This window comes from Ylistrum balloti, unplaced genomic scaffold, assembly GCF_031769215.1.
Source record: "Ylistrum balloti isolate Yb309-2 unplaced genomic scaffold, AGI_CSIRO_Ybal_v1 Utg370200, whole genome shotgun sequence".
In the NCBI taxonomy this organism is placed as follows: domain Eukaryota; kingdom Metazoa; phylum Mollusca; class Bivalvia; order Pectinida; family Pectinidae; genus Ylistrum; species Ylistrum balloti.
In genome coordinates this window covers 721,907-734,695 of record NW_026782175.1, presented here as the reverse complement: position 1 = coordinate 734,695, position 12,789 = coordinate 721,907, and positions in this window count along the sequence as shown.

Sequence of the window (12,789 nt, the reverse complement as noted above, 5' to 3'; positions counted from 1 at the left end):
GACCCAGATTAAAAAGATCCCATTTGTGACAATCCTTTGATTGGATATCGTACGTTTCATTAAATGAAACGGAATAAAAAATACATTTGAACTGTACTACATGTAGAATACTCCCTTCGTCAGGCATGAAAATGACTATGTAAACATCATTTAAATTTCATCGAAACAGGTTCAATTTAAAAATTCAGTTCGTGATTACATCAAATCATCCTAGTATTCAATCCAGACTGGTAAAAAATAGTCCGTTATTTAACAGACATTTTTAATATCTAGCCGAATGTGATAGTTGGACTATAAACCGCGAGAAGAGCCGAATGTGGTAGTTGGACTATAAACCGTGAGAATAACCGAATGTAATATTTTTGAAATCTATACAGCCTTGTGAGATACTGTATATATTTATATTTAAGCGGCGATTATTTCCTCTTGTTTGTTTTTGTGGGTTTTTTTTCTTTCTTTCTTTAGTTTGTGATTTCGCTAGCAACATTTTTGTATATATTCGTGTTCTGTTAAAAATACATTGTACGTTGCCAACTTATTTGAATCTATGCAATAAAGTCTCACAATCCGCTGAAATCTGAGAACGCTAAATTGTGTTTGTTTACAGTATTTTACAAAGATGTCTTACAAAACAGGTGTCTAAAAAATACATTTTTCACTCTACATATAATCACCTCGATTGTGAAATGAGGAGGGTGGGGGGACACACCACATAGAATGGCACTGGTTTTAATACTACTTATCAGGACAGCAAATTAAATAAATAGACAATATTATGTTGGATCTGAATTATTGTTTTAAGAATTTATGACACAAATAAATGTACAAATTATGTCAGATTTGAACTATTTTTTAACAAAATTTATGACACAAATAAATGTAATTGGGCGAAGTCCATAAAACGTATTAAAGGAGATTTCACCATGGAATGAAAGTGATATATTTTTTTTTTAAACACTTTTTTTCTTTGATAACCAATGATATGCTGAAATCCGATTTCATTATCGAGAATGGAATAGATCAACTTGTATATAACGGTCATCAATAAACAACAAATTTTACCTGTCTAGAACGGTCACCTCTGTAAAAACAAGTGTTCCTATATAACGTAATCCCTGTACAAATTACTCTGAAAAGGGTCAGGTTTTTTCAGTATATATCTGACGGTTACTTCAGACAGCGGTAAACAAAAACATGATGTGTTATTAAAGACAAGCACCTTCCGTGTTATCACTTTAAGTTTAAAATAGTTTTCCATTATGAATAATTTCACTATTATTTTACAATAAATGATAATTACGGAATGGCCCTTTGCCGATAGACGTTTTCTGTCCAAGTTTTTTGCCACAGTTCAGAAAAAGAGTTTAGGGTTTAGCCTAAAATGTCCATATTTTTAGTCTATCTATTTATTGCCTATATTGTTTAGCTCTTAATTTCAAATACAATCTCACACTTGTAATGAACTCACTACGGACGGACGGCCGGACTGACGCCTAGACGAACAGGAAGTGACACATAAACTGCCTAATGAACAATAAATAAATTTGTACAATAGGCAAACAGACTGACGTATAAAATATGGATGAAAGATAAACAAGAAATAAAGAGTCAAATATATTTTACATTAAAGGCAAATCTGCTTTGATACATTTTACAAGTATTCCCTCTGTCCGTTGAACTGATCAGTGGCTGCTATGCGCTATGTTCAGTAATTTATTACTAAATGCATATCTCGTGGCCCGGTTCTGCATTCTTGGCGTGTGTGATTTACGACCTTTGCTATCAGTCATAAAGCTATTAACACCGGATGATCGTGTTTACCTGAAGCTAGATATACAGGTGCTTATAAATCCCACCGACAATTTTACGATTACTGGTTGTGAACTCAGTCACAATGATGGTAACCATCAGCTGTCTGTATCCAAGTAAAAACTAATAATATTTTCGGAAACAATTATCACTATTTTCCGGAACTGTAACTGACACATGTATGATATTTTTTTTATATAGATGCATTATGCAATATTTTTTAGAATTTAATTGTAATAAGCATATTTCGTCCATGAAATCAAATATTCATGGCTATTTCCTCTGTGTCATTCTTTCAGAGCTTATCAAGGTTACCAGCAAATTATTTCAAATTCAGTGTAAACGATCTCTTAAAAAAGGCGAAATGTTTGTAAAAAAATTATGATATTTGCGTCATGTGAAAGTCACTTGTACGGATATTCCTTTGTTTTATATAAATCAATTTATTTAAATTATCATTGTTCATCTACATGTTCTGTTTCTAGCCGTCTGGAATGTATCACAATCAGCCAGCTTTTCTGATGTAAAACAATACCTTTGTGTGAACTGGTATGACTGTCCCATCTATTTAAGCACAGATTGGGTATATATATAATTCCGTTATCATGGACAATGGTTATGCTAGAAATTGTTTTAAAAAGAAATGATAGAGTATATAGACTGTTTATTACGACGGACGAGAAAACTACGGTACGGCGGTCGTGGACAGACATGGGTAACAGGGTCCATAGATAGACTGTTCAGTACGGCGGTCGTGGACAGACATGGGTAACAGAGTCCATAGATAGACTGTTTAGTACGGCGGTCGTGGACAGACATGGGTAACAGGGTCCATAGATAGACTGTTCAGTACGGCGGTCGTGGACAGACATGGGTAACAGGGTCCATAGATAGACTGTTCAGTACGGCGGTCGTGGACAGACAAGGGTAACAGGGTCCATAGATAGACTGTCCAGTACGGCGGTCGTGGACAGACATGGGTAACAGGGTCCATAGATAGACTGTTCAGTACCACGGTCGTGGACAGACATTGGGTAACAGAGTCCATAGATAGACTGTTTAGTACGGCGGTCGTGGACAGACGTCGGTAACAGGGTCCATAGATAGACTGTTCAGTACGGCGGTCGTGGTCAGACATCGGTAACAGGTCCATAGATAGACTGTTCAGTACGGCGGTCGTGGTCAGACATCGGTAACAGGTTCATAGATAGACTGTTCAGTACGGCGGTCGTGGACAGACATGGGTAACAGGGTCAAAGATAGATTGTTCAGTACGGCGGTCGTAGACAGACATGGGTAACAGGGTCCATAGATAGACTGTTCAGTACCACGGTCGTGGACAGACATGGGTAACAGGGTCCATAGATAGACTGTTCAATACGGCAGTTGTGGACAGACATGGGTAACAGGGTCCATAGATAGACTGTTCATTACGGCGGTCGTGGACAGACATGTGTAACAGGGTCCATAGATAGACTGTTCAGTACGGCGGTCGTGGACAGACATGGGTAACAGGGTCCATAGATAGACTGTTCAGTACGGCGGTCGTGGACAGACATGGGTAACAGAGTCCATAGATAGACTGTTTAGTACGGCGGTCGTGGACAGACATGGGTAACAGGGTCCATAGATAGACTGTTCAGTACGGTGGTCGTGGACAGACATGGGTAACAGGGTCCATAGATATACTGTTCAGTACGGCGGTCGTGGACAGACAAGGGTAACAGGGTCCATAGATAGACTGTTCAGTACCACGGTCGTGGACAGACATGGGTAACAGGGTCCATAGATAGACTGTTCAGTACCACGGTCGTGGACAGACATTGGGTAACAGGGTCCATAGATAGACTGTTTAGTACGGCGGTCGTGGACAGACGTCGGTAACAGGGTCCATAGATAGACTGTTCAGTACGGCGGTCGTGGTCAGACATCGGTAACAGGTCCATAGATAGACTGTTCAGTACGGCGGTCGTGGTCAGACATCGGTAACAGGTTCATAGATAGACTGTTCAGTACGGCGGTCGTGGACAGACATGGGTAACAGGGTCAAAGATAGATTGTTCAGTACGGCGGTCGTAGACAGACATGGGTAACAGGGTCCATAGATAGACTGTTCAGTACCACGGTCGTGGACAGACATGGGTAACAGGGTCCATAGATAGACTGTTCAATACGGCAGTTGTGGACAGACATGGGTAACAGGGTCCATAGATAGACTGTTCATTACGGCGGTCGTGGACAGACATGTGTAACAGGGTCCATAGATAGACTGTTCAGTACGGCGGTCGTGGACAGACATGGGTAACAGGGTCCATAGATAGACTGTTCAGTACGGCGGTCGTGGACAGACATGGGTAACAGGGTCCATAGATAGACTGTCCAGTACGGCGGTCGTGGACAGACATGGGTAACAGGGTCCATAGATAGACTGTTCAGTACCACGGTCGTGGACAGACATGGGTAACAGGGTCCATAGATAGACTGTTTAGTACGGCGGTCGTGGACAGACGTCGGTAACAGGGTCCATAGATAGACTGTTCAATACGGCAGTCGTGGATAGACATGGGTAACAGGGTCCATAGATAGACTGTTCAGTACGGCGGTCGTGGACAGACGTCGGTAACAGGGTCCATAGATAGACTGTTCAGTACGGCGGTCGTGGACGGGCAGTTCTGTAGAAAGGTCGTGGACAGGCAGTTTAGTAGAAAGGTCGTGGACGGGTAGTTCAGTAGAAAGGCCGTGGATGGGCAGTTCTGTAGAAATGTCTTGAACGGGTAGTTCAGTAGAAAGGTCGTGGACGGGTAGTTCAGTAGAAAGGTTATGGGCGGTCAGTTCAAAAGAAAGGTTATGGACTGTCAGTTCAATAGAAAGGTCGTGGACGGGCAGTTCTGTAGAAAGTTTATGGACGGGCAGTTCAGTAGAAAGGTCGTGGACGGGCAGTTCAATAGAAAGGTCGTGGACGGGCAGATCTGTAGAAAGGTCGTGGACGGGCAGTGCAGTAGAAAGGTCGTGGATGGGTAGTTCAGTAGAAAGGTCGTGGACGGGTAGTTCAGTAGAAAGGTTATGGACGGGTAGTTCAGTAGAAAGGTCGTGGAGTGGACGGGTAGTTCAGTGGAAAGGTCGTGGACGGGTAGTTCAGTAGAAAGGTTATGGACGGTCAGTTCAATAGAAAGGTCGTGGACGGGCAGTTCTGTAGAAAGTTTATGGACGGGCAGTTCAGTAGAAAGGTCGTGGACGGGCAGTTCAATAGAAAGGTCGTGGACGGGCAGATCTGTAGAAAGGACGTGGACGGGCAGTGCAGTAGAAAGGTCGTGGATGGGTAGTTCAGTAGAAAGTCCGCGGATGGATAGTTCAGTGGAAAGGACGTGAACGGGTAGTTAAGTAAAATGGCCGTGGACGGGCAGATCTGTAGAAAGGTCGTGGACGGGCAGTGCAGTAGAAAGGCCGTGGACAGGTAGTTCAGTGGAAAGGTCGTGGACGGGCAATTCAGTAAAATGGCCGTGGACTGGAAGTTCTGTACAGTGGTTGTGAACACACTCTTCAGTACAATGGATGTCGGTAAACAGTTAAGAACGACGGTCATAAACACATACTTCAGTACGATGTTCGTTGTTGAACAGTCGATGGACAATATGTTCGTTGTTGAACAGTCGATGGACAATTTGTTCCTTGCGAAGAATTTTGAACCGTTATATGATTTGCGAGGACACTCATAGACAATTGCGGTGTTGACAAAACACTCAACCACAAGGACCGCAGACCTCTAAAATTTGTTTTCTTGAAGCTAAATACTTGATAATTTATCCTAAACTTCACCTTATCTAACAACTTGATACTATCAAGCGTTTTGTCTAACACATTGGGTGTTTACTTGTCACTGTATCAGCTTGTCTTTGACGATTTTCTTTGAGTGTATCTGGAGTTTGCTTTGTAAACGAGTCATATCATTAGTTCTACTTGAAGTAGATACGGACCTCAGTGCGCCAGTGTCATTAGATGGACAAAGACTCCCGCAACAGGCCACGTGAATGATGTTAGGCATAAAACTAATGGATTAAACTCCAAAGAAGATATAGTAAAAATCTTTGGTGTCTTCAGAAATGGGTTTTGTTTTCTTATTTTAAACTCTAAGATATTTGATCAGTGATAATGAATTTACATATCATTTTTCGTCGATCAAACAAAATGAAGATTGAACATCATTCACTTAAAAGATCGAGGCCGTTTCTATATAGCTAAATAAATAATAAGTTATTTTTTAAAACTATAATTCGGTAATTTAGTCAATCCGTTTGAGAATGAATAGTGTTTGTATTCTTTTAAAGAAGACCCCCCCCCTCCTCCCATCTCCCTTCCCTTTAATCACAATAGTTGGAGTATTTGGAGATTTTTTACAATAGTTCCAAATTAGGCTTTCCGTAGTTGATCCGAAAGGAACTGTGAGATCGTTACGGGATAAATTTTCCTATTTTACTTTAAATATCTATAAGTTCGAATAACAAACGAATTCAAGATAGATTACGGTACCCAAATTTTGACATTTGAAATTGGTTTTCATCAAACGACATGTATATAATTTCTACCATACTTTCCCTGGTTAAAGGAACAAGACATAACGGACATGATCTTGTATACATGTACGAATAAGTATTGAATTTCAAGTAGAACTTGAAATAAAATGAAAAACACTGTTTATGTAGGAAATTCGGACAGAATGTCCTTTTTCCAATTTCCTGGACACTCGTGTCCCGTCTCTCATACTAGATTTCATTGGATTTCACTCATTGTCTACGAGCTCTTCTCTATTTGGTTAGAACACAAAACTCAGCGGCATAGCTTGACTCCATTATTCGGAAGGCAAATATTGCCTGTATGTTCATAATTAAGTGGGGCTCCTCAGCATGATCAAAAACCATCCACGCTTCTTATTGTGTAGGTCACACCGGAACTAAACCTTTAAGTATCCAAGGCAACACGGAGAAATCCGTAGACAAACGGAAACACCCGATCATTGAGTGAAGCCTAACATGAATATGATAGCTTGTTCTCAAATATTTGAATAAGCATATGCTATTAACAGTCTCTTAATTTATGAACAAGCTAAACAAAGATTTGGAAGTGAGGTCTATTGATTTTAAAGGTACATCTGAGTAAACTCTCGTACTGTTTGTGGAGGAGACCTCCGTGACTTGACATTATATTTACGGATCGGATTTGTACGGTCGCCGTTTCTTCTGCCAGACGTTTTGTCGACAAGGTCGCACCCGCGTTTGACAGGCGCCTCGCGAACGTGTGACAGATTTTAGTCTAGTTTTGTCACGAGCTTAAATATGGTGTTTTATACAAAAGTGTGTTTATCATAAAACGTGGGATGATCGTGGTTTGGAATAAATATTTCTACACAGAAAACATTAAAATGCTTGTCTCTAAACAACAGTAAAACCGTCTAACCTTGCTCGTATCCCGAAACCTGAAGTTTGAAAATACTTTATGAAAATTGTGTCATGCAACAATTTTTATTTATAAAAAAAAGAAAGACCAAATAAAGATATTGTGTCAGCTGTGTTGGTGGACACTACGCAAAACTCGTTCGTATCAATCCGAATACTCAAGGTTGTGAGTGTTTCTAGAACATACTCAGTGCTTCAAAAGAAATCGAATCCGTATCCACTGACATACTGGACCTCGGGTGCTTGCAAACATCCTGAATGTCTCAGACAATACCGGGGTTAGACATAGGATTAACGCAAACATTTTGAAAATCTAGAAATGTGAATAAAACAATGTTTTATACCCCTTCTTATCCTGTATCCACCATTTCATCAATATGTAGTTTTTATGCAATATTGATGAAAATGATTTAACAAGCGCATTTATCATTCTAGAATAGGTCTATATTATGTAAATTTTACTTATGGTATACGATATATAGATTCTGATGTAGGTATACAGAATATATATTAGCTCCGCGAGATGCCTATATGGTGAATTATATTATAAATCTGTATGTTGTATGAATTTGGCTATATGACAGCAAAAACGGATGTTTGATTGTAGCCTTATCAATCTTACTATCAGCTTCATATATTGAGCTTTTGCTGTAAACTTACGTGTATATATTTTATATTCCAGTATGTTTCTGTAATGTGTCAGATCTACATATAAAATTAATAGATTGAAAAACTGAATAGAAATCCAACAGTATTAATGCCATATAAAATTGGAATATATTTAGTTTGTAACATATATTACGTTAGATTCTGTTATCTGCTAAAAATATCATTATCATGTGTCTGACTGCTACTACAAGCCTACAAGTACCTACGATGCCAGAACTTCGACAGACCATGTTAAAAATATTTCCTTCTACTATCAGACTATGGGACTATGATTAAAACACTTTTTAAGAAGGATTTAGAAAACTGAGTTTTGGTTCCAAGTGAAAGCCTGCATTACCTGAAACCTGTGACAAGGTGGTTAAATGAAGACTGAATATTTTCCTGACACACCTGTTCTGGTACGGCGTTCACCGTGTTTATTTCGGGTCCCGATGTTTGCCGAACAAACAGATCGCCTTGCCAGGGTTTCTTATCGCCAAACAATGGTTTAGTTATCATTAGGGGGCACAACTCCCCACCTCCTCTGATTGACGACAAAACAAACTTCCTGATAATCTAGATAGTGAGCAGGGCACACGAGTGCCCATCCACCAATGCATGTGAACGGATCGGGGAGCTGAGATACAAAGTCCGCGAAATCATCAAGTTACAGGAAGGTCACACTACAAGAGCCCTGATCGGATACAAAGTCCAAAAATCGGGTCTTTCCAGAAGGTCATATTTCATGATATTGGAACGGATTTGGATGTTGGAAACAAAATAAACATTATCATTGATACCCAAAAATTGCACTTCAGAAAACCAGAAAAGTTCGCGACCAAAGATGCGAAATATCACCACTGTCGATGTGTTGTGATCAGAAAAGAAGGGGTCAAACCGGTTTCAGGTTTGGGGTACAGTAGGAACAAGACAGCATGAGGATCTGAGAAATCAAATGACCTGAACAATTCAGGGTCAAGGGTACAATGGTCTATAGATATGATTCTATCCAATACCAGTCTTGTCGGCCATTTCTGAACTTATTGTATTCATACAATAAAATATTTTTCATTGCTTAAAGCTGGTTATCAGTAGCTTTTCTAATGACGGAGAATTAGATTTAAAAAGGAAACTTACCATTGTTTAGAAGTTTAAGGATATCTATTGAAACGAAATTTCAATAGGTTTAAATTTTGATTTATAAAGCAAATATGTTATCTCTGTGGTAATTTCAGATAGAATATCTTTCAATGTTTACGAATTATCTTACCAAGATAAGAAACATTTTCCGCTTTAGCGAACTCTAGAGAAAATATCTCTCAGAAAGCACTTACCTACGAAATTGCCGACCTGGGTTCAACTTCCCGATCATATGTATAGAAACGTCAAGTGAAGCTAATGTCTTATTTTTATTACATTTTTTTATCACTATTGTTATTGTTTTTTGTCCTTTTACATCATACTCCCATTGGTGTTTAATTCGCTATAAATCTATTCATAACATAGTCGTCCTGATATCCCGTGATTTTGACCATGTGATATTTCTACAACAGTCATCAGTATATAAATATACCCCAGATAATATAATCCAGAGGTTTCAGTATCCAGTCCTGTTAATCCGGTTAGCACTAACCCGGAAGTCGTGTTGCTTTCTTAGTAAAATTGCCTGAAAATTCAACCCTTTCTCAATCTCTCGGCTAGTAATTTTTGTTTGGAATCTATATAGTCACTGATTTTTGGAAAATGAACTTTAAAATGTCTCTCTTACACTAGACATTTGAATATACATCTTTGAATTTTTGTCGATATTCTATATGTAGTTTTCAATGTTTATATTTATTTTTGGGTTTGCTTATGTTTTATTTGTGTTTTATTTTGTGGACTTGATCTACGACAAAAGAGTATAGCATCAAGGCCATTGGTTTACTGAAGGAAGTTTTCTTCTATCTTTAGCCTTTGAAAGCATCCATTGCCTTGGGATAAGTCTTATATGTTGACAGAAACAGAAAATCATTTAGGAAATGGTCCTTAAACTTAGATTGGAACACGTGGCAGTTTTGAAATTTAATGGGGCATTACATTTCACCTGTGTGCCATCATAAATGGATTTTTCTTGACAGTATAAACATACAAAATTCATGTTGATTTTAGAATGACAAATTCTTTAGGTCGTGTATATTACATATATTTGCATGATTCTTTCCACATTCTGAACATTATGATATGTCAGCACCTTGATTCTGGATCGTCCCCACCTTTAAATTTGATGGGAAACATGTGTCATTGCTTGGCACGGAGTCCGGTGTAGGTAAATGTCGTTTTGACGACATATATCAGGTGTAAGTTATCAATTGGTCGTTTGGCAGGATAAAGAATCGTGTTTGATTGCTTTGCTGAAAAGTGCATGAAGATAACCAGTATCTATTTAATATTTTTCTATCGAATCTGAATGGTATGTTTTGTGTAGAAATTCAGCACGGGTCACTAATTCCTAAGTTACACCGTTTCATTCCTTATATTATTCAATGATTCTCGAACTATTGTTGACGCGGCGGAAAATTGCCTTAGCGCGCTCTGAAAGGGAAGTTCCAGGTTATCAACACCTGGGCTGTAGGGGTTCCCACTGTGCTGTCAATTGTTAGGACGCAAAAGGGTCATTTTACGTCACAGGATCGCGACAGGTACTCATTAAAAAGTTATCTGTGCGGCTTGCCTGTCCTTTTCCATTTCTGTTCCGTTCTATTCAGAATTCTCATTTTCGCAGGGATTCTTACAAAATCGTTAAAAACCGCCAAAGCCTTCGTTTCAAAGTTTATCCGACATTCAATTAAGCTATTAGAAGATCGTATAATATTCGTCTTGATAGTTATATGTTGATTAGGCGAAATCGCCGGCTCCTAAGCACGCGATGTTCCTTCATGAAGCGCTTTTAATTTGTCCTGTGCTGCTTTTAATACGATGCCATGCCGACGAGATTCTAAATTTGGAGTCGATGACGGAGAGCCGGTTCTATCACGGTCGTGTGACGTTTTTCGTTGTCACCCCGCCATAGAATGACAATTACTTTCACCCGGTTTGTAAAATTAAGGATATAAAACCAAGAGAAAGAGATAATATGAATATAGTCGGTGTAGCTAATAGTATCATATAATTACATGATTCCGATATAGCTACACCACCGTAACACACACGCACATGGTGGGGATGACAAACAAAGTGATGAAGCCTACCCGTGGTGGTGTTAATGGTGGAGAGATTATCGGCACAAACACTAGCAATCGATGAAACAAAACTCATTAAACACGACCAGAGATCTTTTGTTCCGGTCTTGTTAGCTTGGTTTGGGCATCATAAAATAGAAAGATACTCTGTACCATCGTTAATCATGTAAGCAATATTTTTTTCTGTTTTCTCATAGTTTGAAAATATTGAATCATGTTTTATTGCATTACGACGTGAAATATGCACCCAGTCCGAATTTAGATTATACATTTTTGTAAGATCAGATCCTATAAGCTACTGTGCTGACTTAGCGGTTGAACGCGTAAATTGGAAATCACATAAAAGCTTTGTGTTTATTCATTTCAAGCTGACAAATGAAAATATTATTACACCCATTGATAGTGACAAGTACCGGAGATAGCCGTAGAATTGTTTTACCCCGTAATGACGTTCCCCGGTCCCGTCAGTAACAGTTAGCGGTCCTTATTAGTTTTTTTTTTGAGATAGTCAATTTTGTCAGTCAGCTTGTCAATTTCGCCTCAGTAACATAATGTAGAATATCTAAGCTGTCTTAAAGATTTATTTACACATTTTTTTCACCTTTTCAAAACAATTTTACTACCCCCTCCCCCCTCCCCGCCCCTACTCATTCTTCAAAATAAAACAGAAATATCAGAATTTCCACTCAACTCTGTTATTATCCGATTATGAATATTTTGGTATTTTTTGTTAAATAGCGTCGATTTGTACGGTTTCTGTATCGGTTCTACTCGTGTAATGAGTGAATGATGGGGTGATTTCTTAGTGATATATAACGATTCAGCTTGAACGGTTTACTAATTAGTCAAGGCTAATTAACTCCATGATAAAAACAATAAAAATGAATTCGAGCGATAGCGTCCAATAGCTGGCGAGTTGGTTCTGGTATTGATGTTTGTTTATTTGTGAAACATTCCAAACGTCGTAAATAACATCGGTTATAGCAGTTTTATACGGCGATAAACAATTCACTGACATAAATTGTGAAGTTTTGAAAATTTGGAATAAAAAATCCATCAATATTCAAATGATAAGGTATAGCATTAGGTTATCCTTGGCTAAGCATTTAAATCGAATGTTCGGCCTTAAACAATCAATCATTTATTTCATATTTTAAACGATAATTTAGAATTAATTAACAGTTTTATCAATTAAAATGTTGTAAACTGATATTTTTTGTAATAAATTTTTGTAATAGTCTATAAAATATCTTTTTTAATCAACAATAAAATGGAACTGTTTATATGCTATTTTCTTAATAATTGATTTTTGACAGTTTTATAAACAGTGATACAGCGAAATCTATATTGAGAAGTTTGATTACAAAAATATATATCAAACGTTTTGTAGTGCAGTGCATCATGCAGTGTAGCACTGGGTATATATATATATATGATTAATGAAGTAATAACGACAGAGCGGACAAGTTAGTTGTCAAATTTTCGAGGCAATATACAAATATATTCTTTTAAAAAGAATCTTTGCGGATTCTGACTGTGTCTATTCATATTTCTAAACAGTAAGAAATAGTGTCTAGCTAAAGTTCTTTGCATTTCCTTTCCGGATTTTTCTTTCCTTCTGTTGATTTCTTAATTATTTTGCTACAGAAAATGCAATTGCT